Source organism: Dermacentor albipictus, chromosome 1, assembly GCF_038994185.2.
Source record: "Dermacentor albipictus isolate Rhodes 1998 colony chromosome 1, USDA_Dalb.pri_finalv2, whole genome shotgun sequence".
In the NCBI taxonomy this organism is placed as follows: domain Eukaryota; kingdom Metazoa; phylum Arthropoda; class Arachnida; order Ixodida; family Ixodidae; genus Dermacentor; species Dermacentor albipictus.
Genome location: NC_091821.1, coordinates 21,523,070 through 21,531,209, shown reverse-complemented (window position 1 = coordinate 21,531,209; position 8,140 = coordinate 21,523,070).

The window sequence follows — 8,140 nt, the reverse complement described above, 5'->3', positions numbered from 1 at the left end:
TGTCACGTGTCCTGAGAAGCGCCCACTCTGCCGTCATGGTCTCTGCAGCAGGGACTCAACAGCGTACTCTGCGGCAACGTCAACTTTTGGAGTCTCGCGGTCCGGATGAACAGAGTGATCGATTGCAACTTGGCGGTCCGCATGTCCACCGTTTGCGTCAACTGTCGTTACCTGCGGGACGTGGAGCTGACCTTCACCACGCAGACGTCGCGTGCCTTGACGCTGCTCAGAGGGCTGCTCAGAGCAGGAGCCGCGGCTCCCTCATAGGCGCCAGCTGGACGTTCGATTTCCATGCAGCCACCGATTTTAGTGATGTGCTGCGCTCGATTAGCACCCTGAAGCATGTCACGTTCGACGTGGTGAGCATGAATGCGCAGTCATGCAGATGATGGAGCTGCTATGGGGACTGTAAACCAAATGGACGCTGTCTGTCGAGAGGCGAAGACTACAAGCACTGGGACTTTGAACAAAATGTATTCTACATATTCGACACACTGCTAAATAACATTTCCCTGCTACATCACGCGAGGCGGTTTGTCATGCCTCCTAGTTTCAACTCCAAGACGGCGACTGCGTTGTTCGAGCAGGCGCGCGAGAGGCAGGGATTCACAATCGTATTCACTGGTGAGTCTGACGGAGGCCAAAGCGCCAGTGGCCACCACTCTCCGGTAATGATACTTCCTGGTCCTCGCTGGGGTCGTCAGAGAGAATGGCGAGTGCTGCCATGACCCAACCGAAGGCGATGCGGCAGTTGGATAAAATGTATTTACGCAGGTGGGGGAAGTTTAATATATATATATATATATATATATATATATATATATATATATATATATATAGTCATATAATGAGAAGCCAACAAACACTGACACCAAGTACAACATAGGGGAAATTGCATGTGCTTAATAAATGAAATAAAGTAATGATAAATTAATGGAAATTAAAGTGGATGAAAAAACAACTTGCCGCAGGTGGGAACCGAACCCACAACCTTCGCATGTCGCGTGCGATGCTCTACCAATTGAGCTACCGCGGCGGCGTTTCACCATCCCCTTTCTTGGGTATTTATGTGTACTAGTAGAACCCTGGGAGTGTTACCCAAGAAAGTGGATGAAGAAGTGGATACCCAAGAAAGTGGATGGTGAAACGCCACCGCGGTAGCTCAATTGGTAGAGCATCGCACGCGACATGCGAAGGTTGTGGGTTCGGTTCCTACCTGCGGCAAGTTGTTTTTTCATCCACTTTAATTTCCATTAATTTATCATTACTTTATTTCATTTATTAAGCACATGCAATTTCGCCTATGTTGTACTTGGTGTCAGTGTTTGTTGGCTTCTCATTATATGACTAATAATTATCGGGTCCCTCGGTTAACCCCCTTTCTTCTCATTTATATATATATATATATATATATATATATATATATATATATATATATATATATATATATATATTTGCGGAGTAGAGTTCTCTCGGATCCCTCGTTTAGTGGTTACTGGCCGCGTTTTCTCTACTTCCTTTTTTAAATGAAACGATGTTGATCAATAAATATTTTCACAAAAAACGATTAAATTGGTTAATTGTCGCTTTTCCTTCCTGATTGGCTGTTGCCTTGGCTTTTTCCCTTAGTAGATCGCTTAATTTGTCATCTCCTTGCGACTCTTCTTTCCAGTTGCCAATTTTCCACGAGAAGATGCTGTACAATTAGGAAAAAGCAAGACGAAGTAATTGGTGACAGTCATATGTTTAACTGTTATTGAAGGGCCTGATGGCGGACGCTGTTTCGCATTACATAATTTTCCACTTTACCCACCATGTTTGGTCAGTGGCTATGGTGTTGGGCTGCTGAGCACGAGGTCGCGGGATCGAATCCCGGCCACGGCGGCCGCACTTCGATGGGGGCGAAATGCGAAAACGCCCGTGTACTTAGATTTAGGTGCATGTTAAAAAACCCCGGGGGTCGAAATTTCTGGAGTCCTCCACTACCGCGTGCCTCATAATCAGAAAGTGGTTTTGGCACGTAAAACCCTATATTTTATTATTTTAATTTTCCACCTTAACTAACCCATATCGCGGGTATATGGTTCCGAGAATCTACCAGCGTCGCTTCGAGCCGCCACTCGAGGAATGAATGAAGAAAATGAACAGTTAAACGCATCTGGCGTTTTCTCCGGCCGCCACTCGTTCCACGAGCATACTGACCAGCTGACCACGAACGGAATCTCTTTCCTGGTCCCTGAATCGGTCTAAACGCAGAAGGTTGAACTAACGAAGCAACAGCGATGCGCACGATCGTTGAATAGGTGGTGGCTACAGAACTCATCTGGAGTGTATTGCGCAGGCACCAAATTCACGCCCCGGGAGATGCCGACAACTACACGCATCCAAAAAGACGGAAGAACACTTACAACCATTCCACTCTGTGAAGATGGAATGGCCGTGACAGGTGACGATAGTAAAAGTACTCAAACGGAAAGCAAAGTGCTTCACCTCCACCACGGATCAGCCCGAAGGTAGTGCAATGCCGAGCCGACCCGTGGCAAAGGTTAAGCAGGCATTAGGCACTCCCCATACGTGGGCCGATACCGAAGTTACTTCAATTCCGGGCCCAACCACGGCGGAGGTGAAGCAGGCGTTGAGCGCTCCCCATACGTGGGTCCATCCCAAAGGTAGCGCAATGCCGGGCCGACCCCGGGGCGGAGGTGAAGCAGGCGTACGTAGGCCCACCCCGAAGATTTTGTAGGGCGCGTGACAGGTTCCCGAGCGCACAGGGGTATGTGCCATTGAGTTTGGACCCTTTCTGCACTATCACCAGGATCGGCCCACATGATGATTTTTTCTATTGACGGACGCCGAAAAAACTACGGAAGGTTAGCCATATACAACTTTCGCTGTAAAAGGCAGCAAAACGTCGACCGCCGAATAGATTGATTTGTCGGCGCTTCAGGAATGTGTGTGAGAAGTGGTGGTGTGGGAGGGTAGGAGGGTAGGCCGCTTATACAGGGGGGGGGGCAGCCCCCCCCTTTCCTGGGTACCTGCCTGGTCCTAGCCTTATATGCTCTTCAGAACCTCGCTTTTTACTTCTATGGCAGCTATTTTTGCACAATGAAATAAGATAAGCGGGCTTGGGTAGACGGCGCACTCCACTTCCCCGCCTTCCTCCCTTGTGCGTGTGAGAAGATAGCGTCGCGTGAAGCCACCATCCTGGGATCCCTCTCACAAGCATTCACTCGCAGCTACAGCACGTACACGGCGGGCTGCTGCGGTGTCATCGCGCTTAGACTTTCTACGGAAGATCACGGTGACGCCGACGGCGAAAATTAGAATTGAGTTTCGATGGAATTGTTATCGAAATAAAATAACCTTTTCTAATGTTACCCTTGACGACGTTGCGGTCAAAAGGTTTCCTTTGCGATCGACACTGCGCCACACACGCTTTCGCCATTCAGTAGTTTCGTTATCGGGTTGTGCTGAGCTGGTTTAGCGGCTCACTATACTCGTACGAACAGTATGCAGCAGAGGACGATGCCGATCGCGACGAGTGTCGAAGATCGTGTTTACGTGTCGGTGCAGACTTTAACTTCCTGTTTCTCACTATCGGCTCTGACTAAGCCTTGGGTCGGCTTCTGGCTCCGCTATAGCGTTTTGATTCACCACTGCAGTAAAGGGCCGTGATGGACTATTGCAGTGTTGCAACTCCCGGCTTGGGGTCGCAGCATGAAATTGCTCAATGGAGATTAGTAAAATGCGATGGGATGTCTGGAGGCAAAAATGTAGGGCGCGCACAAGCAACGGGGCACAATAAAACAAATTTCACAATTGTAGTTCAGCAAGGTTGATGTCGGGAAATATTTGCATATAAATATATACATATATATATAAATAAAGATAGGTAGGACATTGGCAAAATAAGAAAAGCTTGCTGGCGCAACGCACCGCCTCGTTTAAAGAAGGTACGCTCACAGCATACACCAATCCATTCCTATAGAGGTATGCAGACCCCTTCAGAATCTTTATTCTCTTAAAGTGATCCCTTCATTTGCACGAATTAAAGAAGCGCTGCGAATGATAGAATGCATTTCTAGAATTTGTTAAAGGTCCACGTTGACTTAATATTTGCCTTTAGTATCCCTTAAGAGGGGCTCCCTCCCAATTTTTATTGAAGTGGAGATATTGATGAAGATAAATTAGCCTTCTTCAAAAATACATTGCCGCAAAAAGTACCTCGTTGCGTTCAGTAAAAGCGAAGTTATTGGCAATGTAACACCCCCTATGCGGTGCTTCCGCTCCTTTCCGATCACCAAATGGGGCATCAGTGCCCAGAGCTTCATCTAGTTCACCGCGCCAGGAGCTAGCGTGGGAGCGTAAACAAACTCGCGCATTGTAATGGCTGCGCGTTCTCACTACGCAATGCCAGCACGCCTAAAGACAAACGCATACAAAACGAGCAAAGGAACTTCTCCTAGGCAAATTCTGCTGCTGTAGGAGGAAAAGCCTCCAGATTTTCTCTATCGTACCCGCTTTTAGTCGCGCCAGCGCACAAACGTCTGGCTCCTGACAAACGTATGGCGGCTGGTCGTGGCACTCTGCAGCGCCCGCGATATCTACGCAAAGTAGCAGACCGCAACTACATGCAAGAGCAGCGTTTGTTTGCGCACCACAGGGATGGAGTGCGTGCTCGCGCTCAAATGCTCCCGTCTGGCTGTACTACGGGTTGCGGATCCGCATTGTCTCGCACCAACTTGACCCACGGGTATAGTGGCCGCATCCAACTTGCGCATTTTGAAGCGCTTTCAATTGCTTGGTCATTACGAAGCGAAGTCTGCCAAGGCGCCTAACCAGGAGCCGCCAGGAGTGAGAGCGCGCTGGCAAGCATGCGTGAAGTCCGACCTTAAGTTTGGCGGTGTTCGAGGGTAGTTGTGTTGCCAATTCAGCAAGAACCGACAGCTACGACACCGACAAGCAGTGTGGCCGACGTATAATTCCTACGCGGGCGGCCGGAGCATAAAAGAGTCGGCTTCTTCTGGAAGTACATGTAATTAATATTAGCCTGTTTTTTTTTAAACTATGTCAATAAATGTAAGTACGTATTAACAGCAAGAAGAAGCGAACTGATCCAAACACCGTTGTTCTTCTTCTTCTTCTTCTTCTTCTTCTTCTTCTTCTTCTTCTTCTTCTTCTTCTTCTTCTTCTTCTTCTTCTTCTTCTTCTTCTTCTTCATCATCATCATCATCATCATCATCATCATCATCATCATCATCCTGGTGGCGCCCACTGCAAGGCAAAGGCCTCTCCCATACTTCTCAAACTACGCCGGTCATGTACTAATTGTGGCCACGTTGTCCCTGCAAACTTCTTAATCTCATCCGCCCACCAAACTTTCTGCCGCCCCCTGCTACGCTTCCCTTCCCTTGGAATCCAGTCCGTAACCCTTAAAGACAATCGGTTATCTTCCCTCCTCATTACATGTCCTGCCCATGCCCATTTCATTTTCTTGATTTACACTAAGATGTCATTAACTCGCGTTTGTTCCCTCACCCAATGTGCTCTTATCCCTTAACGTTACACCCATCATTATTCTTTCCATAACTCGTTGCGTCGTCCTCAATTTCAGTAGAACCCTTTTCGTTAGCCTCCAGGTTGCTGCCCCGTACGTGGGTACTGGTAAGACACAGCTGTTATACACATTTCTCTTGAGGGATAATGGCAACCTGCTGTTCATGATCTGGGAATGCCAGCCAAACGCACCCCTGCCCATTCTTATTCTCCTGATTACTTCAGTCTCATGATCCGGATCCGCGGTCACTACCTGCCCTAAATAGATGCGTTTCCTTACCACTTCCAGTGCCTCGCTACCTGTCGTAAATTGCTGTTCTCTTTCGAGACAGTTAAACATTACTTTAGTTTTCTGCAGAATTAATTTTTAGACCCACCCTTCTGCTTTGCCTCTCCAGGTGAATGAGCATGCATTGAAATTGGTCCCCTGGTTACTAAGAAAGGCAATATATCATCAGCGAATCGGAAGTTACTATGGTATTCTCCATGAACTCTTATCTCCAATCCTTCCCAATGCAGGTCTCTGAATGCCTCCTGTAAAGATGCTGTGAATAGTATTGGAGAGATCGTATCTCCCTGCCTGACGCCTTTCTTTATTGGGATTTTGTTGCTGTCTTTATGGAGGGCTGCGGTGGCTGTGGAGCCGCTGTAGACATATTTCTGTATTTTTACATATGGCTCTTCTACACCCTGATTCGATAATGCCTCCATGACTGCTGAGGTTTCGACTGAATTAAACGCTTTCTCGTAATCAATGAAAGCTATATATAAGGGTTGGTTATATTGTGTACATTTCTCTATCACCTGATTGATAGTGTGAATATGGTCTATCGTTGAGTAGCCTTTAAGGAATCCTGCCTGGTTCTATGGTTGACAGAAGACTAAGGTGTTTCTAATTCTATTTGCGATTACCTTAGTAAATACTTTGTAGGCAACGTAAGGTGATCGGTCTATAATTTTGCATGTCTTCGGCGTCCCCTTTCTTATGGATTCGGATTATGTTAGCGTTCTCCCAAGATTCCTGTACGCTCGAGGTCAAGAGAGATTGCGTATACAGGGTGGCCAGTTTTTATAGAACAATCTGCCCACCATCCTTCAACAAATCTACTGTTACCTGACCCTCCCCAGCTGCCTTCCCCGTTGGCATAGCTCCCAAGGCTTTCTTTACTTCTTCCGGCGTTACTTGTGGGATTTCCAATTTCTCTAGACTACTCTCTCTTCGACTGCTCTTATTTGATGTCAACTATTGGCCAATAGCAGCCGGGCATCGGAATCCGCTATATTGCGAAATAAAGCATCCAGAAAACTGAGGAGCAGGTTTCTGTTGTAAAGAGAGTGTTTCAGAAAAGGCTGACATTGCGATCCGCTTGCGATATCCACGCAACGCGCACGACTGCAAAACTTGGCGGACATGATCCCATCAGCGTATGCTATGCGCGGGCTGTTTTTTTCACGAAGTCCGAAGGATGTTTCAGTGCCTCTTTAGGGACAAAAGAACCCGAAAAACACGGGAATGTAGTGAAGAAGTAGTTGAGCAACCTCTCTGCGTCCGCGCATTTTCTGCGATGTTTTGTTTTGAAACATTGGTACATAGCATCATGCTCAGCTTTCAGTTTTGCTACAGCATATTTCTGAGCCGGTCAAGGTTTCCAAGATGGTTCATATTCATCCTTCCACATCTCGACGCACATACAATGGCCATAAGGCTGGGGCGGCTAACGCCATAATGCGTGCAGCACAGTTGTCCTAAAATTCCAACGTTTAAGGAACTTGTGCGTACTACTTCATCCTGCTTACAATTTCGACATTAAATGCTCATGTGTCTGCTACGTTTCTCTGCGCTATTATTGCTTACAGAATTCTAGCAGCATCGTAATTGCCCAAGCGGCATCCTCAAGCAGGTAAGAAAACGACGCGCGAGCATTCGCATTTTAGTAAGCGCTGTCCGACTTTATAACACTGCAAAACATATCTGAGGACGCAGCTGTGGAGCTTCAACATCACGGCTTTCCGCTGTCGCTAAAGCACAGAGCCCCATGATCCCGGAGGCCAAGCAATTGGCGTACTGCGAAGTTTCGTCTTAGTTTCAGGCAAGCTGTATGCTCTACGCGCAAGCTAACATTGACAGGAAAGCTGCGTTTAATTTACTACGTTGTGAAAGGCGCCGGGCGCCAAGGGCAGAAACCACAACACCAGCTGTTGCCAGCACACGATCGTTATCACTGGATAGAATCGGCGACGGAATGTGCGATGTGTATCTGGACACGCTCTATTGATGCGTCTTTTCTGATGGGAAATTCGCAATTGTGGGAAATTCTTCACGCACTTGAGCGAATATAGGCCTGAATTTATTGTAGAAAAAAACACATTTCAATTTCATCAGTGTCTTTTTGGGCGCGTTTCATAGATTTTGCGCTGTCTTTATTTTTTCATTTTGAGGTATCACTAATACAACACAAATTAAAATAACCTCCAACACATATTTGGCATTCACATTTCGTTGGCCAAAAAAGAAACATATTTGGAACTGGTGGAATAGGGGATTTAGGTGAGCACGTAGTGACAGCATCTGCAGAATGCCCGC